Raw genomic sequence first — 26614 nt, 5'->3', positions numbered from 1 at the left:
CTAGTTCCCCAATCTGATAAATGCTTGTTTACCCACCGTGATCTACCAGAGTTGCGAGTTTCTCTCTTCAAGACCATTCGTTGCAACTTTAATATGAATACAAATAGATCAGGATCCATAGATATCCTTTTGAACAATCCCACATCAGTGAAAAAGGTAATGGAGCTAAAAAGTGTTGAAAATGTTGTTGTCACAGCCCACATGTGGTCCCCAAGCCCGATACAAACAAAGATAGTGCTCTACAATGTCCCTAAATCGTTTTTAAACTCGGACCTGACGGAAGCATTGATGAACGAAAAAGGTGAATGCATTCCGGTCTCTAGCGTTCATACCCTTGGTCGCGAAACCACTGAAAGCTCAAACTTTAAAACTGTGTTGTTTGAACTTCAAGGACAATTCAATATTGACAAAGTGTTCCTCTTTGGCCAACAAAAATCTTTCAAGCCTTACAAAGAAAAACCATTACAATGTACAAAATATCTGAAGCTTGGGCACTCAGATAAACACTGTAGAGAGGATTCTAACATTTTTAAAATTTGACTATGCAAGAACCATAATGAGTCAAACTGTCAATTTGACCCAATATGTTCTAACTGTAAGGGCAAACATCAGTCCTTAGATAAAGGAAACTGTCCCAAATATAAACAAAGGGCAGAGATACTAAGAATAGCAAAAGAGCAACAACTTCCAATCCCTTTTGTAGCCATGCAAGTCCCAAGGACACCAAGAGTCCCCCGTCCCCCAACAGTCCCCAGGCAACCAATAGCCCTTGAACGACCAACAAGCCCAAGGTAACCAGCTACCTCCAGGACATCAAAAGTTCTCAGTGCTTCTCCTAGGATTGAAAATTTTCAGAATAATCTCATCCGAGATAAAGCTAATTCATGGTTCCCCTTGATATCAAGTGCCCCCCAAAAAACCCTGAAGAACCCCCTTTCGGAAAATCCTGCGCAAGGAAAGACATCAAGACCGACAAAGCTACCTGGAATTACTCCCCACAGATTTCACACAGTTTCTCCAAATGCTTTGGAAGATGAATCAAACGTGTACTTTAAATTAGCCAGCTTTACAGTTACCTCTATGCTCATCTTCTAATTAGAGTTACCCAATCAGTTGAAATGCATTATTCTGAAGAATTTGGCAAAAACCCACTTCGGCGAGACAATAGTTTCCGAAGTAGAAATTAAAAGTGAGAGTGTTTTAAGACAACATAGGCTGATTGAGTCACAATCAGAATGCCTGATGAAAAATTAATGTGTGACTTTTCGTTTTTAACTAATACATCCCTTTCTAATAACATAGCTTTTAATAATCTCGATATAGATGATAATCAGCATGCCAACTCTATAAGCAGCCCCCCTGGTACCTTAACAAATGCTAGTTGTAAATACCTTGATTTTCTCGAATTTGCTACCAATGTGAAGCCAAAGTTAGTAAATAATAATTCCCTTAATGTTCTTTGTTTCAACATCAGAAACATCCGGGATAAGTGGCTCAAGTTTAAAAATTTAATTTCATTTAATTGTGTCTGCCCTTTTGATGTAATAGGATTATCAGATCCATGGCTTTCTGATAATGATGGCACTAGTGATTTTTTACTCCCTGGTTACCAAATAATGCATATGCCCAGGAGATTGACAAAGTGTTCTGGTGGTATCTCACTTTACATCCGTTCGAATGTAAATTTTACCAGGCTATCAGAGTGCGAATCTATTTTCTCTACACAACTAAACCTCAGATGTATTTATTCAATAATTGTTAACATAGTTATCGGCCAAAATTCCTATATACTCTCCTTATTTTATAAACCTCCTCCATTTCCGACCTCATGTTTTTGTAATCTGTTTGATGATTTTTCTAATTTTATTAACCTACCCCATAAAAAGGCAATAGTTCTTGGGGACTTTAATTGCAACCTACCTAATGTTGATAAAAATATTGAATCTGACACTTTTTTTGAATTGGTAACCGCGAGTGGTCTTCTACCCACAACTTTTTTCCCTAGTACAGTCGATCCTGTGAGATCAACATAAACAATAATTGATAACAATTTTGTATCCACGTACCAGGGAAATAAACGATCCTCAAATATAATATTTTTAGATCTGTCAGACCATTTTACTATTTAATTTTCACCTATTTACCGCTGCAACCACTACCTCTTCGCTCTAGAATTAATATCACGACAGCTACTCAAAGTTATAGCTCTGAAAATATAAACCATTTTATCGATTGCCTAAGAACCACTGACTGGTCCGATGTCTTAAATTGTCAAGAGGTAAATTTTTCCACAAATAGTTTTGCAAAAAGGCTAAGTGAAATTATCCATTCAACTTTTCCTATTCGTAAAACTAACGGAAAAATATCCCTATTTGCCCCTGGATGTCACATAGCCTCATTGTCTCCTCATATCGTAAAAACAAATTATATAAGTTAGCCTGTAAGACCAGTAGTGATATTGACCTATCTAACTATAAATATTATGAAAACTTATGCACAAAACTCATCCATGAAGCAAAGAGAAGTTATTATTATACAACAATTATCAATTGCAAAGGGAACCTGAAAAAGATTTTGTCCACCATCAATGATATACTTTCAAAAAATAGAAAATCAAAGTCTATACATATTCGCCTTAAAGACGCAAATGATAGATTAATTAATCCCTTACATGCACCTGATGCATTTAATAAATATTTTTCTAATGTTCCTCATACTGACTCCCGCTCCTTCTCACAGGCTGTATTCCCTTGCTTCAATTTTAGATCCATGTTTGTTTGCCCGACTGATAGCAATGAGGTGCTTCAAATCATCGGTTCTCTCCCTAATAGTTTTACTCCTGACTGTCTTGGATTAAGTAATGAGCCCCTGAAGACCATTTCTCCATTTGTTTATGAGCCCATCAAGCATATTGCCAACCTATTTCCAACCCACGGAGTCTCCCCTGATTTACTAAAGTCAGCCCTTGTTGTTCCAGTTCTTAAAAAGGGCGATCCAACTGAGATAGGTAATTATCGTCCAATCTCAATTCTCCTGTTATATCCAAAGTGCTCGAGAGAATCATCTTCAGACGTCTGTCTCCCTTTCTGTTTGACAGTCAGCACTCCGTATCCTTGATTTCTCCTCACCAATATGGCTTTAGGCCGAAATTCTCAACTTCCCATGCTCTAATTGACGCCACACAGTTCATACGCTCACAACTCGACCTTAAAAAAAACTGTATTGGGCTTATTTTTCTAAGGCCTTTGACATGGTCGATCATAGTATTTTAATAAGTAAATTAAATAGTTATGGTATTCGTGGTGTTCCCCTCTCTTGGTTTGATTCTTATCTATCTGGAAGGGTACAGAGTGTGAGCTTGGGTGGAGTATACTCTCAGCCCTTACCTGTTCGGAGGGGTGTTCCGCAAGGCTCCGTTCTAGGCCCTATTTTATTTCTCCTATATATCAATGATCTTGTTATAGACCTGGGCCCTTCAATGTATCCTGTATTATTTGCTGATGACAGCAACTTCTTCATCACTGGCATCAATCTACCATTGGCAATAACGTCTGCCCAAGTCCTTCTGAACCGAGTCCAGGCGTGGTGCCATACGAATAACATTACCATTAATAGCAAAAAAAAGTCAAATAGTGTTATTCAGAACCCCGTACAACAAAAACATTATTCAACATGCTCTTGGTCTCAGGTACTCCTCTGACATCCTCCCACAAGTGGAGGCTGCCAAGTTTCTTGGTGTATTTATTGACTCATGCTTGTCATTCTCTAATCATATTTCTTGCATAACAGCAATAATTTTGAGACAAGTAGCTATGATTAACCGTGTAAATTATTTTCTCCCTCCTGACATCCTAGTTACCCTCTATTATTCCTTAATTGTTCCTTACCTTTCTTATTGCGGATCTGTTTGGGGAAATACAAAACGGTCCTTCACTAAAAAACTCAAATTTGCCCAAAACCGTGCCATTAAAGCAGTTTTTCGGCTTCCCCGTCTATATCCAACTCGTGATTTGTATTCAGATTTTGGCATAGCTCCACTTGATCAAATCATACAAAAACTAAACTTATCGCTTGCTTACTCTGCTTTCCACAATACTACTAACTAACTACTAACTTTCACCTCAAGTACTAACCTATTATAATATTAATAATTCGGAAGTCCACTGTCTGCGTTCATCCAATAGAGCCTTTAAAAGTCCTAACTGCGTTTCTAGTGCTGCCCAGCAATCTGCCATTTACAAATCTATTGTATTCAATAAAACAAAATTCCCTCCAGTGTTCAACTTACCACAAGTTTTTGCAAGTTATACAAAAATGTAACAAAACTTGATATTATAATTTAATTTATCCATTTTTAGCAAATTTGCTCTAATTACCAATGTTTTATTCTTCTATTATTTTTTTTTCTCAGTGTTACTTTATTTTTTTTTGTTTTTTTGGTCCTTAACAAGTTATCTTCTAGGATCTTTATTGTTATTGATGTTTGTGTTATGCTTTTATTCAAATAAAATTGAATTGAATTGAAGCAATAACGAGAATATTGTCCAAGTAGATGGCATAAAAATAGTTATACAAATAAGAGTGGTGGTAAAAAAGTTTTCAGTCCAATAGAAGAACAACAAATGAGTCATAAGCCATCAGATGGCATCACATCTTAAAAGACTGAATCCTCTAAATCTGAAAAAAACATCAACATAAATTCAAAAAAAAACTTTGCAAAAAAATGAAATTCAGGAAAGCAATATTGACAAGATATATAAACAAGGTATAGAAAATCTAATATATGAGGTATTAGAGATTAATAAACACGATAAACTTGAAGCTACTAAAACAGCAGATACTACCCCTTTGGATAATTCTATAAACAGTAACATAAAGAAAACTTTTTTTTTTAAATTTGTTAAGCATGAGATGAATGATGAGTTTGGACCTCAAGAACAGGAACGTGTGGTCATTAGAACAGAAAAACCATAAATAGCTTTTGATCCTTTCAGTATTAGTAGTTTAGAAGGGGAAGAAACAAACCCTCATTTTGTATCCCAGGAACGATTTGATTGTCAAGATGTGCTGGTTGATGATAGTGAGGAAAATTACGACCCTGGTAGCTTTTATCATCTGGGAGATTGTAAAGAAGTAGCAGATTAATGAACGCGCTAAACTTGAATTTATCAAAACAGCAGAACCTACCCAACTGGATAATTCTATAAACAGTAATGCGAAGAATAGTGACGTAAAAACCGTTGAGAGAAAGTATAAGAAAAAAGTGCTACGAAGATATTTCTCATAAAGGAAAGGATGAGAGCAATATGAGTTCTGAAAGATGTTTATTTCAAGAATTAGTTAAGTATAAGATGAATGATGAATTTAGGTTAAAAGAGCAGGAAAATGTGATCAATGGAACATAAAAACCACAAATAGTTTGTGACCCTTTCAAATGCGAGAAACAAAGCCTCATTTTGTATCCCAGCAACGATTTTATTATCAAGATTCTCTGCTTGACGATAATGACGAAAATTGCAACCCCTGTAGTTTTTTCCATCTGGGAGATTCTAAAGAAGCAGCAGAAATCTTTCTGAAGAATAAGGATATTAATGATGCGGTGAAAAAAAACTTGAATTGGGTCTAAATTCAAAAGTTTCTACAGTTTTGGTTGAAACCTTAAATGTGTTTATTTTTTTCAAAACAGGTAAATTGCAATTCAGAAAGGTATATTTTATCCTAAACTGAGTAGGGAGAGCTAAGAGATAGCAAATATGTTGGTTATTGTCAAAGCATTTTTACAGATATACATAACAATGATCCTAGAGTCAAAGCCATGATTTATATAAAAAAAAACAGATAACCTACTAAAGCTATCTCTACATAGTAGTCTTAGACCGGATTATTATTCTTCCCAAGGACTGTTCAGGACAAATATAGTTTTCAGTAAAGCGCAAATTACGCATTAGACTTTTACACTTAAGGAAGAGGGTAATAGCCAAACTTGTTCGTAGTGATTTTTGTTTGTTTTAATCTTGATTTCTATATCCAAGTCAAGTTATATTTATTTTAACATTTATTTATTCATTTACATTAGCTAGAAGCTATTATATGTTTTTGTCTAGGGTAAAGGTACTAATGATTTGAAAGTTTTTGTAAAAAACCAGTTTTTCTACTCCATAAGTCCTAATTTAAAGACTTTTGGTTTGAAAAGGGTTTCAGTATGTAGGAAAAACATCTAAGAATCTAATTGTTTGATTAGAAGCTTGAAATTTTCTCTGGAAAGGGTATAAAACTCCAATTTTCTGAAATTAGAGCATTTTCACCAACAAATTCGACACAACAATAAAGTTACCTGTTTTTAACGCAAGTTGAACCCCGATTTGACACGCGTATAGAGTGTCGAACCGATGATTCGACAGTTTTTGTAAAAAACCAGTTTTTCTACTCTAGAAGTCTTAATTTAAAGACTTTCAATTTGAAAAGGGTTTCAGTATGTAGGAAAAACATCTAGGAATCTAACTGTTTGATGAGAAAATTGAAGTTTTGTCTGGAAAGGGTATACAACTCCAATTTTCTAAAATTAGAGTATTTTCACCTACAAATTTGACACAACAATAAAGTTAACTGTTTTTATCACAAGTCGGAACCCAATTAGACACGCATCTAAATATTTGGGAACTACTTATGGGTAGAGCCTGGTGTATTTGAAAGGAATATTCTTGTTTGTTTGTTTTTCTTCAACTTCATTTAATGTATAAAAGTATAAAAGACTATGCAAAGTAGAAGTAATAAAACTAACAAAATCGTTTTGAGTATGTAGTATTTGGTATAACAAAATCGGTACAACAAATTTTAATACACATTATTAAATACAAATAGTATTTAGTATAACAAATTTAGTATAACAAAATTGTTTCACTAGCATTTCGGAAGGGATAGGGTCTAGGAAAACGGGAGTGGATTTCAAGAAATTTAAGAAGTTTATTTGATTTAGTGGATTTTATTTTCATATGCAGATTCTTAGTTTCGCCCAAAACATAGGCCTACGCGTCATTTCGTATAAGATTTTGTATTCGATAAAATTTGTATTTTTTATTCGGATGAAGGATAAATAAGGGTATAATCTAAAAAAATCTGGACGGGGGGGGTGGGGGTGCAAAATCAGGTCTGGAGGGGGCAACTGTCCCCCCCCCGTCCAGATTTTTTTAGATTATAACCTTATTTATCCTTCATCCGAATAAAAAATACAAATTTTATCGAATACAAAATCTTATACGAAATGACGTGTAGACCTATGTTTGGGACAAAACTAAGAATCTGCATAAGAAAATAAAATCCACTAAATCAAATAAACTACTTAAATTTCTTGAAATCCACTCCCGTTTTCCTAGACCCTATCAAAGTTTAAAAAAAAAACCTTTTAAAAAAAAACTTCAAAGTTTAAAAAAAAACCTTTTGTTTAAATGTTCTTTCATCTGAAATATTATTAGAAATAATAATCATCAAAATCTCTCGTTGCGCTGAAAGCACCCGTAAATTCGACAGCTATGGTGCCTATGGTTTCGTCAGTGAATCCTGGAATTTCGACACCTATTATTTCTCATCTGTTTTACATGTTCAGTGAATTCTTGACAAAGTCACTTATATTTCGACAGGACCTGTTGCTGTCTGTCCAAAATTTCGACAAGGTGAATACGAGATATTTGCCAAAGAAATAAATCCCTTTATAGAAGCTAATATTTACGCTTGAATGCGGCTGAAGGAACATTTTTAGTCTGCCTGGTATTCCACTACATTAAACAAGAATTTTCGACTCTTGTAACGTAGTTTGAACAATGTAATTTCCGTCGCCATTTTCATTCGATTTTATCAAGAAAAAACTAATGTGGCTACATTTCAGAGAAGATCAGATGTATCTTGACACAATTGTACTTATCCCAACTTTGTCTTGCTATAAATAACCAAGCAATGATAGTTAGAACATTACATAGCTGAAAAATTGCCGGGAGCTCCTTTTGTGTTGAAAACAGAAAACTGAATGACTTGAATGTTCTTTTCATATCTGGCTGTACCGGATATAGTGTCCACGTTTCACACCGTCGAAATATAACGACGGCTCCAAGAGATGGCGCTCTAAGTCACGGCTAAGCAGAGCTATCCCGTTTTGAAGGAAAATTTCGACATTGGTTCCAAAATTGCACTGTCCAATCATTGGTGCCTTTACCCTATGGTTGTTACAATTGATTTTTGTTTATTTAGGATACTTAAGCAGCAATATTACGTTGCCTATGATCATAGGCAGCGCAATCGCACTGCCTAAGTAAAGAACGATGTTGGCACAATGTATTTTTTTTTTTCCTTCCATACCAGGGCACTTCGTATCGAAGTAGTCAGGGCGCCGGAAGTAAAAAACGTGACATATACCCCAACGGAAAAAGGTATCGATGAAAATGGGCCTACCCCCCCCCCCTAAATCTACCTTGCTGATTCTAAAAATAACAACGGCACATTCGTACGAGGCGGTAAACACCACGAAACTTAGGGTTTCACAACTTGTGTATGGCTCCTCAGTGGACATTGTTGTTCCAGTGAGTCTAATGCGCCTTTTTTCGTAGAAACCCGAGTATCAACGACTAAAGCAGCAGTATCCAAGATGCCCGGAGGCCAAGGAATGTCTTCAACCACAACACACTAACGTTTTTTTATTTACTGTAATGCTAAATCTCAGACAAAAAGCTAGCAAAGCTCTACACAGATGCCATCGCAAACAAAGAGTTTATCAGCCAAAGTATTACGAATTACTTAAAACAGAAATCCGAATAAATGATGAAGTGAAAAACCCATCGAATTACTAAAGCAGCCCACTACCCATCGTCCCTTCAAATCAACAACTCCCATACAGAATAACTTTATATTAAACACATATACCAGGGAGTTCTCACCGGACAGGAAAAACAAGCGCATAAGGTGGATTGTAATTTTTCTTACTGCTGAGCAAAAACCATAGTAGTGCATGCATGCATCATATCAAAATAAAACGGGTTTTATTTCTCCATAATACAGGAAGCGGGGAATTCTCGTGACCAAAATAAAAGAAAAGAATATTTCTGAGATTTAGGCGCGCTTGGCTATTTACATGAGTCTGAAATACCTACGAATATGACACCCCTAGATTCTCCAAATCGTCACCTTCAGTTCCTTGCCATCAGAATTGCTTTTCCAAGGAACAGGAAAATTATTTTTCTGAAAAACTGAGAGGTCTCCAAACAAGAGCAAGGTTCCTATTTTCGTGAGAGTTTTTATTTTCGCCATTGCATTACTTAATTTCGTTCAAGACTATATGTAATAGCAATGTTACCTATCACAAAAATGCCGCTGAACGGGTTAGATATTTAGCGCCTACTGATATAAATATCCCGCAAAATGCACCAGATTTCGTGGCTTTTATTGGAAATGCGGACAAGAATTGGTGCCCCCGAGAGTAGCCCGCTTCCTGTAGCATACAGCTAGCCTCGGACTGTCAACATTAACACACTAAGTACTAAATAAAACGCTAGGCAACAACAGCTTTCAGTTTCTAGGCTACTACTTGGATGGTCTCATTTTGACATTGTTAATCTAATACTAACTGAGAAGAAGGTAGGTGGTAAAGGTAATGTAAGGTGGTAGGGCAATGTAACCTATTCGAGTCGAGCAGGTGCTGGCAAAATTAGGTAAGGTATTGACTTGAAAGTCGTTTTCCTCATGAATCGTTACTATGTCCTAATTGTTTTAAGTATCATTTGAATTTTATGAGTTTTTAATAGCCGCGTGGTCCAATTTTTTTTTCGCCAGAGAGATGCCACCCCCAAGCGGTAGTTTGAACGATACAAATACGGATTTATTCATAACATTTTCACAGATATAAGACAGTATTCAAGAACAGCTGAAACTACTTGTCCCCATAACACAATTGTTTTGTAAAAATTCAGCATTAACAGTAAATTTTTTTTTGCTTTTATGTATAAAAAACTAGAAATCAATTTGCAAACAATCCTAATGCAAGACTAAGTGCACTTTAACTTTTGTATATATTTTTTAGAACCATTAACTCCTGAGTGTTTCTGGAGCTAAGCTGACTTACATACTGTCGTCTTTATGACGATCCGAAGCCTCGCCGAAGCTCACCCTTTTCCGGCAAATTGACCAAGCACTTGCAGAAAATTCTAAAGTTTGTGAAAACTGAATCAATTTTCTTATCAATACTCCATTCCATTACTGAGTTTTGTTTGAAACAGTTCGTAATACCGATGTTGCCAGCAAAATTCCGGTTTGTACAGGCTTCTGAAGAGGCAAGTTTGGGCCCAACTGAAGCCCAAGCTCTGCTGCAAACTTTGGCATGAATTTGCCTTGATTGCAACCCAATTAGGGGTTCGAACTCTGCTGTAAAATTATTAAAAAAAGCAAGCAATTTTTGATGCTGTGCCTTATCACAGAATTGCCACTGACTGAGATAGAGACTTATCGGCTACAGACTACCAGATTGACCAGACTACCATACATTACAAGACATACAAACTACCAGATATATTATGTCCTCAAGACATAAAATATTGCATCAAAAACCCTTTGCTTTTAGGATTGTTTTACATCCAAATTCCAGAACAGATAGGGTTTGCCAGAGTGGCGGATGGCAGATTACTGCAGACATTTTTCAGGATCAGGGCTTGGTATAAATTTAGAATTGTGACTCCTATTTAGGAGACATGCTAATAAAACAATTCTTACTTTAAAATGGGTATAATGATCCTAGTTAACATATTATCCAAGGGGAGAACCTTTATCATCAAGTCTTTCCTCTTTTTTCCTTCTTTCTCCAACTTAAAAGAAAAAATGTCAATATTCTTCATGCTAAAACGCAATGCGTAAATCTTTTGAAATTGCCCCTATGATTTGCCAAATAAGTTTTTGGTCAAGCATGAGACCTAGGTAATTAATATGATTATCTTCTGGAATAGTTGTTTTATTTAGAGTTGGTTTTGCATTAACATGGTTTTGCTTTCGGTGAAATTGGATTATTTTTTACTTAGTGGGTGCAATATGTAAATCTGAATGTTGAGAGAATTTTTAAAAATGGAAAATTTACTTTTGAAGATTTGAATGTGATATCTGAAAGGTGTTGACAGATGACCATAGCACCAGATCATCAGCATATTGTAGATTCGTGTGGGGTAGGTTCATGTCCCAGAGACATAGGGCAAATAGGAGGCAACTTAGGACAGCTCCCTGAGGTAGGCCTTTGGTTATTGTCTTTTGGGGTGAAGACGCTGAACCAACACAAACGATGAAACTTCGCACTTCTATGAAGGATTTAATAAAAGATACTAGCTTAGGGGGTACTCCAAGGTTTGCAAGTTTGTTTAAAAGGAGTTTGTTTATAGTATGACCAATCTGTATTAATTCTTCTGTTTCTTCTTTGTAACGCAAAACAAAAAAGACAAGAGTTGTAGCGACGCCTGGGATTTTTGCGGTTTCAGCTCATAGCACATCGATAGATGTCACTTTCCGGAAACCTTTCGGTTAAATTTAGGAATCTCTGGTTTGCCGACTCATACGAAAGGGCTGTTTACATATTCGGCTTTGGTGTTTTTCAGTCTACCTATGACATAATTTTCATAAAAACCTTTTTCCGTCGTACCCCAGACTAGAAATAAGCAAGATAGCCTGGCTTGGTGCACTAACTAAAGGAGTTGTTGTAGAAACTTCAAAAGGGGCTCATTCGATTGCAAATTGGAATGTCTAGTGCCCTTTTTAATAGTAGAAAGTTATTGGAAGGCAGCTAACACCCCTTCCACGCCCACCAATTCCCAAAACACATCCAATCAAAATTTTGAGATAGCCATTTTGTTCAGCATAGTTGATTTTCAAATACAAATTATGTTTTTGAGGAGGACAATCCCCCACAACCCTCAGGGCAAGGGTTTTAAGTTATGCCCTGAGGACATATAAAATAATGTTGGCACAATCTATTATTTTTTTTCCTTAGTCCAGGGCACTTCGTATCGAGGGAGTTGTAGAAACTTCGAAAAGAGCTAATTTAATCGGAAATTGGAGTGGCTCGTGCCCTTTTTAATTGTCGAAAGTAATTGTAAGGCAAGTAACACCCCTTCCACGCCCACCATTTCCCGAAACACATCCAACCAAAATTTTGAGATAGCCATTCTGTTCACCGTAGTTGATTTCCAGACAAAATTATGTTTTTGACGAGGACACTCCCCCAGAGCCCTCAGGGCAAGGGTTGTAAGTTATGCCTTGAGGGGCATAAAAGTTTTTTTTAGAAAGTGTTGTTGTAGAAACTTCAAAAAAGGCTCATTCAATTGGAAATTCAAAGGGCTAGTGCCCTTTTTAATAGTCGAAAGTGATTGGAGGGCAACTAACCCCCCTCTCACGCCCACCTTGTCGCCAAACACATCCAATCAAAATTTTGAGATAGCCATTTTGTTCAACGTAGTTGAAATTTCTGGAAAATAGGTCTATGAGGATGACAACCCCCCAGAGCCCTCAGGGTAAGGGTTGTAAGTTATGTCCTGGGGGCATTTAAGGTTTTTATAGAAAGTATTGTCGTAGAAACTTCAAAAATGGCTCATTCGATTGGAAATTGAAATGGCTAGTGCCCTTTGTAATAGTCAAAAGTGATACGAAGGCAACTAACACCCCTTCCACGCCCACCATTTCCCGAAACACATCCAATCAAAATTTTGAGATTTTGTTCCACTTAGTTGAAAGTTCTGGAAACTATACCTTTGAGCAGGACACTCCCCCGACAGTCTTCAGGGCAAGGGTTATAAGTTATGCCCTGGGGGCATATAATGTTTTTTTTATAGAAAGTGTTGTCGTAGAAACTTCAAAAGGGGCTCATTCAATTGGAAATTGAAATGTCTAGTGCCCTTTTTAATAGTTGAAAGTTATTGGAAGGCAACTAGCATCCCTTCCACACCCACCATTTCCCCAAACACACTCAATCAAATTTTGTATAACCATTTTGTTCAGCATAGTTGATTTCCAGATATAAATTATGTTTTTGAGGAGGACATTCCCCCACAACCCTCATGGCAAGGGTTTTAAGTTATGCCCTGGGGGTATATAAAGAACGATGTTGGCACAATGTATTATTCATTATTTTTCCCTTTAGACCAGGGCACTTCGTACCGAAGAAGTTGTCGCAGAAACTTTGAAAAGGGCTCATTCAATCGGAAATTGGAGTGGCTTGTGTCCTTTTTAATACTCTAAAGTAATTGGAAGGCAACTAACATTCCTTCCACGCCAACCATTTCCCCAAACACATCCAATCAAAATTTTAAGACAGCCATTTTGTTCAGCATAGTTGATTTCCAGATAGAAATTATGTTTTTGAGGAAGACACTCCCCCACAGCCCTCAGGGCAAGGGTTGTAAGTTATGCCCTGGGGGCATATAAGGTTTTTATAGAAAGCGTTATCGTAGAAAATAACACCCCTTCCACGCCCACCTTTTCCCCAAACACATCCAATCAAAATTTTGAGATAGGCAGTTTGTTCCACGCAGTTGAAAGTTCTGGAAATTATACCTTTGAGCAGGACACTCCCTCCACAGTCTTCTGGGTAAGGGTTAAAAGTTGTGCCTTGGGGGCATATAAGGTTTTTATTGAAATCTTTATCGTAGAAACTTGAAAAAGTGCTCATTCGATTGAAAATTCAAAGGGCTAGTGCCCTTCTTAATAGTTGAAAGTGATTTGAGGGCAACTAGCCCCCCTCTCACGCCCACTTTTTGCCCAACCACATCCAATCAAAATTTTTAGATAGCCATTTTATTCAACGTAGTTGAACGTTTTGTAAATAAGGTCTTTAAGGATGACAACCCCCCCCCCTCGGAGCCCTCAGGGCAAGGGTTGTAAGTTATGCACTGGGGGCATATAAGGTTTTTATAGAAAGCGATGTTGCAGAAACTTCAAAAAGGGCTAATTCAATTGGAAATTGAAAGGACTAGTTCCCTTTTTAATAGCAGAAAGTGATCGAAGGATAACTAACCCCCTCCTCTCACGCCCACCATTTCCCCAAACACATCCAATCAAATTTTGAGATATCCATTTTGTTCAATGTAGTTGAAAGTTCTGGAAATTAGATCTTTCAAGATGATTAATTAAAAAAAACTTTCCACAAAATAAGTTTTTCAAAGAAAAGTAAAGAACTCCATTAAACAAAAAATGAGCAAAAATTAAATCAAATAATCTACGAAGCGTGAAACTTCCGCAAATCAGTAATGATAAATAAATGAAACCCAAATCGGACAGATATAACAATAAACAACCAAGTCAAACTCAAAAAGAGCAGAAGGTATCATGAGTTGGGCTCAAAACCCCTAAGCCTTCCCAAGGCCAGAACATAATTTGCACTTTACTGAAAAAATATAAATGTTTTTACTTTTATAACTTTAATAAATCAAATTGCAAAAGTCAATAAATCGTGCTTCGATCCAGTCATTAGCGGACGATTTCTCGAAAATTCTTGAAATCGTAACGGAATCTCAAAGTACATTAAAATCAATTGACACGAGATTGGCTAATCTAGAAAATCGAGTAATTTATGTGGAAAATGCTCAAGCTATCTTACAATCCAATGTTGCTCAAGTTGGTAAAAATTGTGATGCAGTAAATGAAGAAGTAATTTCACTAAAAACGCAAATGCATATTGTATCCACTGAAGCAAAATATTACCGTGAAATGACGTCTTCGTTGTCGGCAAGATTAATTTCAGTGGAATATTTATCTACAGAAAATAACATTATTGTGTGGAATACAGTTTGTGATGATGTAGCCACTGCTAAAAGTTTATTTTAAGAAATATGTACCAATGGTTTAGAATTAACAAAGGTTCCAGAATTTACAATTGTTACGAATAAAAAAGAGCAAAAGTTTTTCAAAGTGAATGTTAAATCACGCGAGGCGAAGTTTATGATCTTTCGTAACGGGAAAAAACTTAAGAATAAGACTTTCGGTTCAAATACAGCTATGAAAAATGTTTACGTCAGCGATGATGCTCCATTGTGTGTTCGTGAAGCGCGGAAGAGACTTTACGAGACTAAATCTATATTGAGTAGAAAGAGTATTCCAGCTTGAGTATCTAATACTGTTCCTCCCTTCATTCAGATTGAGAGAGAAGGTGTTGGAAAAGTGAAATATATGTATAATGAGCCAATACTAGAGCTACTTGATTGTTGATTCTAGAATTTCATTTGTTTTGTTTTGAAGTTAAGAGTCATTTTTTGCTATTATTAGATGAATTTTGTATTCGTGATTAGCGGCACTAGCACAAGTATATGCCTGATGAAGAAAACCAATTATATTTTCCCTCGATTGCATTATCCTCTATTTTTTAATTTGATTGAGATTTTTCCCTTTTTATTTTCCATAAGTTTTTTTTTGTTATGTTGTATGGGCAGTGGGTGGAGCGGCGGGGAGGATTTTTTGTACGAAACGGTGGAACGTGTTCTACTGTCTTCTATGGAGGGTTCCATGTTGTTATACTTATTGTTTATGATGAAATGGCAGTGTGGTCTTCGTCGCTATTTATGGTATGTTGTATCTTTTTATTTTGTATTTTATTTTTAATTTATTTTCTCTTTTTTTCAGTTTTTTTTCTTTTGTTATTGATTGCGGCCCTCCTGGATACTGGAGATCACTTGTGGTTGTTGTAAGTAGAGTTAAGTTTTCTATGAGTTTCCTCCTTTGCCTCCTAAGCTTGTGTCTTGAAAAAATGAGTTGGATTATGACAATAAAAGATTGAAAAAAACTCGAGGGAAATTCTTTTAGTTGGGATGTTCTGGGGAATGGGGTCTTAAATCCGGATTATGATGAAGGAACGATGGAGGATTTTCCAGTGGTTAAATATAAATTTCCAGTTGATATTGGAAATAAATCTACTATGGGTCAGCAAAGTTTGAGGATTTTCCATTTGAATTGTCAAGGTCTTTCTAGTTCATTTAATTTTATAACCGAACTATGTAAGTTATCTGAGTTGGATGTGCTTGCATTGAATGAAACGTGGCTTCGTAATCATACAATGAGTCTACTTGAAATTGATAGTTATGACTGTGTGACGCAGAATAGGGAATCACGATTACATGGTGGATTGGTTTTATAAAAACTTATACACTAAACTCATCCGTGAAGCGGAGAAAAATTATTATTATACAAAAATTCTCAATTGCAAACGAAACCTGAAAAAGATTTGGTCCACCATTAATGATATACTTTCAAAAAATAGAAAATCAAAGTCTATACCTATTCACCTTAAAGACACAAATGATAGATTAATTGATCCCTTACATGCACCTGATACATTTAATAATTATTTTTCTAATGTTCCTCATACTGACTCCCGCTCCTCCTCACAGGCTGTATTCCCTTGCTTCAATTTTAGATCCATGTTTTTTGCCCAACTGATAGCAATGAGGTACTTCAAATCATCGGTTCTCTCCCTAATAGTTTTACTCATGACTGTATTGGATTAAGTCATGAGCCCCTGAAGACCATTTCTCCATTTGTTTATGAGCCCATCAAGCATATTGCCAACCTATTTCCAACCCACGGAGTCTCTCCTGATTTACTAAAGTCAGCCATTGTTATTCCAGTTCTTAAAAAGGGCGATCCAACTGAGATAGGTAATTATCGTCCAATCTCAATTCTCCTGTTATATCCAAAGTGCTCGAGAGAATCATCTTCAGACGTCTGTCTCCCTTTCTGTTTGACAGTCAGCACTCTGTATCCTTGATTTCTCCTCACCAATATGGCTTTAGGTCGAAATTCTCAACTTCCCATGCTCTAATTGACGCCACACAGTTCTTACGCTCACAACTCGACCTTAAAAAAAACTGTATTGGGCTTATTTTTGGATTTTTCTAAGGCCTTTGGCATAGTCGATTATAGTATTTTAATAAGTAAATTAAATAGTTATGGTGTTCGTGGTGTTCCCCTCTCTTGGTTTGATTCTTATCTTTCTGGAAGGGTACAGATTTTGAGCCTGGGTCGAGTATCCTTTCAGCTCTTAACTGTTTGGAGGGGTGTCCCTCAAGGCTCCATTCTAGGCCCTATTTTATTTCTCCTATATATCAATGATCTTGTTATATACCTGGCCCCTTCAATGTATCCTGTATTATTTGCTGATGACAGCAACTTCTTCATCACTGGCACTAATCTACCATTGGCAATAACGTCTGCCCAAGTCCTTCTGAACCGAGTCCAGGCGTGGTGCCATGCGAATAACATGACCATTAATAGCAAAAAAAGTCAAATAGTATTATTCAGAACCCCCTACAACAAAAACGTTATCCAACCTGTTCTTGGTTTCAAGTACTCCTCCGACATCCTCCCACAAGTGGAGGTTGCCAAGTTTCTTGGTGTATTTATTGACTCATGCTTGTCATTCTCTAATCATATTTCTGACATCACAGCAATAATTTTGAGACAAGTAGTTATGATTAACTGTGTGAATAATTTTCTTCCTCCTGACATCCTAGTTAACCTCTATTATTCCTTAATTGTTTCTTACCTTTCTTATTGCGGATCTGTTTGGGGAAATACAAAACGGTCCTTTACTAAAAAACTAAAATTTGCCCAAAACCGTGCCATTAGTTTTTCGGCTTCCCCGTCTATTCCAACTCGTGATTTTTGGAATAGCTCCACTTGATCAAATCATACAAAAACTAAACTTATCGCTTGCTTACTCTGCTTTCCAAAATAATCTTCCACCTCAACTACTAACCTATTATAATATTAATAATTCAAAAGCCCACTGTCTCCGTTCATCCAATAGAGCCTTTAAAATTCCTAAATGCGTTTCAAGTGCTGCCCAGCAATCTCCCATTTACAAATCTATTGTATTCAACAGAACAAAATCCACTCCAGTGTTCAACTTGCCACATGTTTTTTAATGTTGTTCAAAAATATAACAAAACTTTATATTTTAATTTGATTTTTCAATTTTTAACAGTTTTGGTTTAATTACCCATGTTTTATTCTTCTATAATTTTTTTTTCTCAGTGTTACTTTATTTTTTTTTCTTTTTTTGGTCCTTAACAAGTTATCTTCTAGGATCTTTATTGTTATTGATGTTTGTGTTATGCTTTTATTCAAATAAAATTGAATTGAAGCAATAACGAGAATATTGTCCAAGCAGATGGCATAAAAATAGTTATACAAATAAGAGTGGTGGTAAAAAAGTTTTCAGTCCAATAGAAGAACAACAAATGAGTCATAAGCCATCAGATGGCATCACATCTTAAAAGACTGAATCCTCTAAATCTGAAAAAAACATCAACATAAATTCAAAAAAAAACTTTGCAAAAAAATGAAATTCAGGAAAGCAATATTGACAAGATATATAAACAAGGTATAGAAAATCTAATATATGAGGTATTAGAGATTAATAAACACGATAAACTTGAAGCTACTAAAACAGCAGATACTACCCCTTTGGATAATTCTATAAACAGTAACATAAAGAAAACTTTTTTTTAAATTTGTTAAGCATGAGATGAATGATGAGTTTGGACCTCAAGAACAGGAACGTGTGGTCATTAGAACAGAAAAACCATAAATAGCTTTTGATCCTTTCAGTATTAGTAGTTTAGAAGGGGAAGAAACAAACCCTCATTTTGTATCCCAGGAACCATTTGATTGTCAAGATGTGCTGGTTGATGATAGTGAGGAAAATTACGACCCTGGTAGCTTTTATCATCTGGGAGATTGTAAAGAAGTAGCAGATTAATGAACGCGCTAAACTTGAATTTATCAAAACAGCAGAACCTACCCAACTGGATAATTCTATAAACAGTAATGCGAAGAATAGTGACGTAAAAACCGTTGAGAGAAAGTATAAGAAAAAAGTTCTACGAAGATATTTCTCATAAAGGAAAAGATGAGAGCAATATGAGTTCTGAAAGATGTTTATTTCAAGAATTTGTTAAGTATAAGATGAATGATGAATTTAGGTTAAAAGAGCAGGAAAATGTGATCAATGGAACATAAAAACCACAAATAGTTTGTGACCCTTTCAAATGCGAGAAACAAAGCCTCATTTTGTATCCCAGCAACGATTTTATTATCAAGATTCTCTGCTTGACGATAATGACGAAAATTGCAACCCCTGTAGTTTTTTCCATCTGGGAGATTCTAAAGAAGTAGCAGAAATCTTTCTGAAGAATAAGGATATTAATGATGCGGTGAAAAAAAACTTGAATTGGGTCTAAATTCAAAAGTGTCTACAGTTTTGGTTGAAACCTTAAATGTGTTTATTTTTTTCAAAACAGGTAAATTGCAATTCAGAAAGGTATATTTTATCCTAAACTGAGTAGGGAGAGCTAAGAGATAGCAAATATGTTGGTTATTGTCAAAGCATTTTTACAGATATACATAACAATGATCCTAGAGTCAAAGCCATGATTTATATAAAAAAAACAGATCACCTACTAAAGCTATCTCTACATAGTAGTCTTAGACCGGATTATTATTCGTTCCAAGGACTGTTCAGGACAAATATAGTTTTCAGTAAAGCGCAAATTACGCATTAGACTTTTACACTTAAGGAAGAGGGTAATAGCCAAACTTGTTCGTAGTGATTTTTGTTTGTTTTAATCTTGATTTCTATATCCAAGTCAAGTTATATTTATTTTAACATTTATTTATTCATTTATATTAGCTAGAAGCTATTATATGTTTTTGTCTAGGGTAAAGGTACTGATGATTTGACAGTTTTTGTAAAAAACCAGTTTTTCTACTCCATAAGCCCTAATTTAAAGACTTTTGGCTTGAAAAGAGTTTCAGTATGTAGGAAAACCATCTAGGAATCTAATTCTTTGATGAGAAGTTTGAAGTTTTGTCTGGAAAGGGTACAAAACTGGAAAGGAATATTCTTGTTTGTTTGTTTTTCTTCAACTTCATTTAATGTATAAAAGTATAAAAGACTATGCAAAAAGTAGAAGTAATAAAACTAACAAAATTGTTTTAAGTATGTAGTATTTGGTATAACAAAATCGGTACAACAAATTTTAATATACATTATTAAATACAAATAGTATTTAGTATAACAAATTTAGTATAACAAAATTGTTTCACTAGCATTTCGGAAGGGATAGGGTCTAGGAAAACGGGAGTGGATTTCAAGAAATTTAAGAAGTTTATTTGATTTAGTGGATTTTATTTTCATATGCAGATTCTTAGTTTCGCCCAAAACATAGGCCTACGCGTCATTTCGTATAAGATTTTGTATTCGATAAAATTTGTATTTTTTATTCGGATGAAGGATAAATAAGGGTATAATCTAAAAAAATCTGGGCGGGGGGGGGGGGCAAAATCAGGTCTGGACGGGGCAACGGCCCCCCCCCCCCTGCATGGTATGAGGCCAAGCGGCAGTTCCTCAGATGATGGAAAAATCCAGTATCTGTAAGTAAAACTTCAAAGTTTAAAAAAAAACCTTTTGTTTAAATGTTCTTTCATCTGAAATATTATTAGAAATAATAATCATCAAAATCTCTCGTTGCGCTGAAAGCACCCGTAAATTCAACAGCTATGGTGCATATGGTTTCGTCAGTGGAACCTGGAATTTTGACACCTATAATTTCTCATCTGTTTTGCATGTTTAGTGAAGTTTCGACAAAGTCACCTATATCTTGATAGGGCCTGTTGCTGTCTTTCCAAAATTTTGACAAGGCTACTACAAAATATTCGTCACACAAATAAATCCCTTGATAGAAGGTAATATTTACACTTGAATGCAGCTGAAGGAACATTTTTAGTCTGCCTGGTATTCCACTACATCAAACAAGAATTTTCGACACTTGGAACCTAGTTTCGACAATACAATTTCTGTCGCCATTTTCATTTAATTTTATCAAGGAAAAGCTAATGTGGCTACATGTCACAGAAGATCAAATCTATCTTAACACATTGACGCTTACCACATCTTATTCTTGCAATAAATAACTAAGTAGTGACAGTTTGAACATTACATATCTGAAAAATTGTCGGGGGCTCTTTTTGTGTTAAAAACAGGAAACTGACTAAATTGAATTTTCTTTTCTTATCTGGGTGTACCAGATATAGCGTCCACGTTTCACACTGTCGAAATATAACGACGGCTCCAAGAGATGGCGCTCTAAGTCACGGCTAAGCAGAGCTATCCCGTTTTGAAGGAAAATTTCGACAGTGGTTCCGAAATTGCACTGTCGAATCATTGGTGCCTTTACCCTATGGTTGTTACAATTGATTTTTGTTTATTTAGGATACTTAAGCAGCAATATTACGTTGCCTGTGATCATAGGCAGCGCAATCGCACTGCCTAAGTAAAGAACGATGTTGGCACAATGTATTTTTTTTTCCTTCCATACCAGGGCACTTCGTATCGAAGTAGTCAGGGTGCCGGAAGTAAAAAACGTGACATATACCCCAACGGAAAAAGGTAATGATGAAAATGGGCCTACCCCCCCCCCCTAAATCTACCTTGCTGATTCTAAAAATAACAACGGCACATTCGTACGAGGCGGTAAACACCACGAAACTTAGGGTTTCACAACTTGTGTATGGCTCCTCAGTGGACATTGTTGTTCCAGTGAGTCTAATGCGCCTTTTTTCGTAGAAACCCGAGTATCAACGACTAAAGCAGCAGTATCCAAGATGCCCGGAGGCCAAGGAATGTCTTCAACCACAACACACTAACGTTTTTTTATTTACTGTAACGCTAAATCTCAGACAAAAAGCTAGCGAAGCTCTACACATATGTCATCGCAAACAAAGAGTTTATTAAGCAAAGTATTACGAATTACTTAAAACAGAAATCCGAATAAATGATAACGTGAAAAACCCATCGAATTACTAAAGCAGCCCACTACCCATCGTCCCTTCAAATCAACAACTCCCATACAGAATAAATATATATTAAACACATATACCAGGGAGTTCTCACCGGACAGGAAAAAACAGCGTATAAGGTGGATTGTAATTTTTCTTACTGCTGAGCAAAAACCATAGTAGTGCATGCATGCATCATATCAAAATAAAACGGGTTTATTTCTCCATAATACAGGAAGCGGGGAATTCTCGTGACCAAAATAAAAGAAAAGAATATTTCTGAGATTTAGGCGCGCTCGGCTATTTACATGAGTCTGAAATACCTACGAATATGACACCCCTAGATTCTCCAAATCGTCACCTTCAGTTCCTTGCCATCAGAATTGCTTTTCCAAGGAACAGGAAAATTATTTTTCTGAAAAACTGAGAGGTCTCCAAACAAGAGCAAGGTTCCTATTTTCGTGAGAGTTTGTATTTTCGCCATTGCATCACTTAATTTCGTTCAAGACTATATGTAATAGCAATGTTACCTATCACAAAAATGCCGCTGAACGGGTTAGATATTTAGCGCCTACTGATATAAATATCCCGCAAAATGCACCAGATTTCGTGGCTTTTATTGGAAATGCGCACAAGAATTGGTGCCCCCGAGAGTAGCCCGCTTCCTGTAGCATACAGCTAGCCTCGGACTGTCAACAAGGTGGTAGGGCAATGTAACCTATTCGAGTCGAGCAGGTGCTGGCAAAATTAGGTAAGGTATTGACTTGAAAGTCGTTTTCCTCATGAATCGTTACTATGTCCTAATTGTTTTAAGTATCATTTGAATTTTATGAGTTTTTAATAGCCGCGTGGTCCAATTTTTTTTTCGCCAGAGAGATGCCACCCCCAAGCGGTAGTTTGAACGATACAAATACGGATTTATTCATAACATTTTCACAAATATAAGACAGTATTCAAGAACAGCTGAAACCACTTGTCCCCATAATACAATTGTTTTGTAAAAATTCAGCATTAACAATCAATTTTTTTTTGCTTTTATGCTCTATGGTATAAAAAACTAGAAATCAATTTGCAAACAATCCTAATGCAAGACTAAGTGCACTTTAACTTTTGTATATATTTTTTAGAACCATTAACTCCTGAGTGTTTCTGGAGCTAAGCTGACTTACATACTGTCGTCTTTATGACGATCCGAAGCCTCGCCGAAGCTCACCCTTTTCCGGCAAATTGACCAAGCACTTGCAGAAAATTCTAAAGTTTGTGAAAACTGAATCAATTTTCTTATCAATACTCCATTCGATTACTGAGTTTTGTTTGAAACAATACGTAATACTGATGTTGCCAGCAAAATTCCGGTTTGTAGAGGCTTCTGGAGAGGCAAGTTTGGGCCCAACTGAAGCCCAAGTTCTGCTGCAAACTTTGGCATAAGTTTGCCTTGATTGCAACCCAATTAGGTGTCCGAACTCTCCTGTAAGATGATTAAAAAAAGCAAGCAATTTTTGATGCTGTGCCTTATCACAGAATTGCCACTGACTGAGATAGAGACTTATCGGCTACAGACTACCAGATTGACCAGACTACCATACATTACAAGACATACAAACTACCAGATATATTATATCCTACCAGACATAAAATATTGCATCAAAAACCCTTTGCTTTTAGGATTGTTTTACATCCAAATTCCAGAACAGATAGGGTTTGCCAGAGTGGCGGATGGCAGATTACTGCAGACATTTTTCAGGATCAGGGCTTGGTATAAATTTAGAATTGTGACTCCTGATAAGGAGTTCTTTAAAATGTGTATAATGATCCTAGTTAACATATTATCCAAGGGGAGAACCTTTATCATCAAGTCTTTCCTCTTTTTTCCTTCTTTCTCCAACTTAAAAGAAAAAATGTCAATATTCTTCATGCTAAAACGCAATGCGTAAATCTTTTGAAATTGCCCCTATGATTTGCCAAATAAGTTTTTGGTCAAGCATGAGACCTAGGTAATTAATATGATTATCTTCTGGAATAGTTGTTTTATTTAGAGTTAGTTTTGCATTAACATGGTTTTGCTTTCGGTGAAATTGGATTATTTTTGACTTGGTGGGTGCAATGGGTAAATCTGAATGTTGAGAGAATTTTTTAAACTGGAAAAGTGACTTTTGCAGATTTGACTGTGCTATCTGGAAGGTGTTGCCAGATGACCATAGCACCAGATCATCAGCATATTGTAGATTCGTGTGGGGTAGGTTCATGTCCCAGAGACATAGGGCAAATAGGAGGCAACTGAGGACTGCTCCCTGAGGTAGGCCTTTGGTTATTGTCTTTTGGGGTGAAGACGCTGAACCAACACAAACGATGAAACTTCGCACTTCTATGAAGGATTTAATAAAAGATACTAGCTTAGGGGGTACTCCAAGGTTTGCAAGTTTGTTTAAAAGGAGTTTGTTTATAGTTCTTCTTCTTCTTCTATTTATAGTATGACCAATCTGTATTATTTCTTCTGTTTCTTCTTTGTAACGCAAAACAAAAAAGACAAAAAGTTGAAGTGACGCTTGGGATTTGTGCGGTTTCAGCTCATAGCACATCCATAGATGTCACTTTCCAGAAACCTTTTGGTTAAATTTAGGAATCTCTGGTTTGCCAACTCATACAAAAGTGCTGTTTACATATTTGGCTTTGGTGTTTTTCAGTCTACCTATGACATAATTTTCATAAAAACCTTTTTCCGTCGTACCCCAGACTAGAAATAAGCAAGATAGCCTGGCTTGGTGCACTAACTAAAGGAGTTGTTGTATAAAACTTCAAAAGGGGCTCATTCGATTGCAAATTGGAATGTCTAGTGCCCTTTTTAATAGTAGAAAGTTATTGGAAGGCAGCTAACACCCCTTCCACGCCCACCATTTCCCCAAACACATCCAATCAAAATTTTGAGATAGCCATTTTGTTCAGCATAGTTGATTTTCAAATACAAATTATGTTTTTGAGGAGGACAATCCCCCACAACCCTCAGGGCAAGGGTTTTAAGTTATGCCCTGAGGACATATAAAATAATGTTGGCACAATTCTATTATTTTTTTTCCTTAGTCCAGGGCACTTCGTATCGAGGGAGTTGTAGAAACCTCGAAAAGAGCTCATTTAATCAGAAATTGGAGTGACTCGTGCCCTTTTTAATTGTCGAAAGTAATTGAAAGGCAAGTAACACCCCTTCCACGCCCACCATTTCCCGAAACACATCCAACCAAAATTTTGAGATAGCCATTCTGTTCACCGTAGTTGATTTCCAGACAAAATTATGTTTTTGAGGAGGACAATCCCCCACAACCCTCAGGGCAAGGGTTTTAAGTTATGCCCTGAGGACATATAAAATAATGTTGGCACAATTCTATTATTTTTTTTCCTTAGTCCAGGGCACTTCGTATCGAGGGAGTTGTAGAAACCTCGAAAAGAGCTCATTTAATCAGAAATTGGAGTGACTCGTGCCCTTTTTAATTGTCGAAAGTAATTGAAAGGCAAGTAACACCCCTTCCACGCCCACCATTTCCCGAAACACATCCAACCAAAATTTTGAGATAGCCATTCTGTTCACCGTAGTTGATTTACAGACAAAATTATGTTTTTGAGGAGGACACTCCCCCACAGCCCTCAGGGCAAAGGTTGTAAGTTATGACCTGGGGGCATATAAGGTTTTTTATAGAAAGCGTTGTCGTAGAAACTTCAAAAAAGGCTCATTCGATTCGAAATTGAAAGGGCTAGTGCCCTATTTAATAGTCGAAAGTGATTGGAGGGCAACTAACCACCATTTCACGCCCACCATTTCCCAAAACACATCCAATCAAAAGTTTTAGATTGCCATTTTGTTCAACGTAGTTAAAATTTCTGGAAATTAGGTAATTGAGGATGACGACCCCCTAAAGCCCTCGGGGCAGGGGTTGTAAGTTATGTCCTGGGGGCATATAAGGTTTTTATAGACAGTGTTGTCGTAGAAACTTCAAAAAAGACTCATTCGATTGAAAATTGAAATGGCTAGTGCCCTTTTTAATAGTCAAAAGTGATACAAAGGCAACTAACACCCCTTCCACGCCCACCATTCCCCAAAACACATCCAATCAAAATTTTGAGATTTTGTTCAACTTAGTTGAAAGTTCTGGAAACTATACCTTTGAGCAGGACACTCCCCCGACAGTCTTCAGGGCAAGGGTTATAAGTTATGCCCTGGGGGCATATAAAGAATGATGTTGGCACAATGTATTATTCATTATTTTTTCCCTTTAGACCAGGGCACTTCGTACCGAAGAAGTTGTCGTAGAAACTTTGAAAAGGGCTCATTCAATCGGAAATTGGAGTGGCTTGTGTCCTTTTTAATACTCTAAAGCAATTGGAAGGCAACTATTATTCCTTCCACGCCAACCCTTTCCCCAAACACATCCAATCAAAATTTTAGTTTAGCCATTTTGTTCAGCGTAGTTGATTTACAGATATCAATTTTGTTTTTGAGAAGGACAATGCCCCCAAGCCTTCAGGGCAAGGGTTGTAAGTTGGACCCTGGGGGCATATAAGGTATTTATAGAAAGCATTATTGTAGAAAATAACACCCCTTCCACGCCCACCTTTTCCCCAAACATGGAAGACATGGTGTACATGGTCTACGACATGGTGTCGTAGAAACTAACACCCCTTCCACGCCCACATTTTCCCCAAACATGGATGAATTTTGTATTCGTGATTAGCGGCACTAGCACAAGTATATGCCTGATGAAGAAAACCAATTATATTTTCCCTC

At 36.5% G+C, this 26614-nt stretch overlaps 1 pseudogene; it reads left to right on the top strand.

Moving 5' to 3' along the window:
• Positions 1–201: 201 nt before the first annotated feature.
• LOC148950079 (uncharacterized) lies at positions 202–18763 on the top strand (annotated as a pseudogene).
• Positions 18764–26614: the final 7851 nt, after the last annotated feature.

The sequence above is a fragment of the Artemia sp. Qi Xiang Cuo genome, chromosome 7 (assembly GCF_049724085.1).
Source record: "Artemia sp. Qi Xiang Cuo chromosome 7, ASM4972408v1, whole genome shotgun sequence".
Lineage (NCBI taxonomy): Eukaryota > Metazoa > Arthropoda > Branchiopoda > Anostraca > Artemiidae > Artemia > Artemia sp. Qi Xiang Cuo.
Note: the sequence above shows the minus strand (reverse complement) of the source record. Positions and strands in the feature narration are given on the sequence as shown.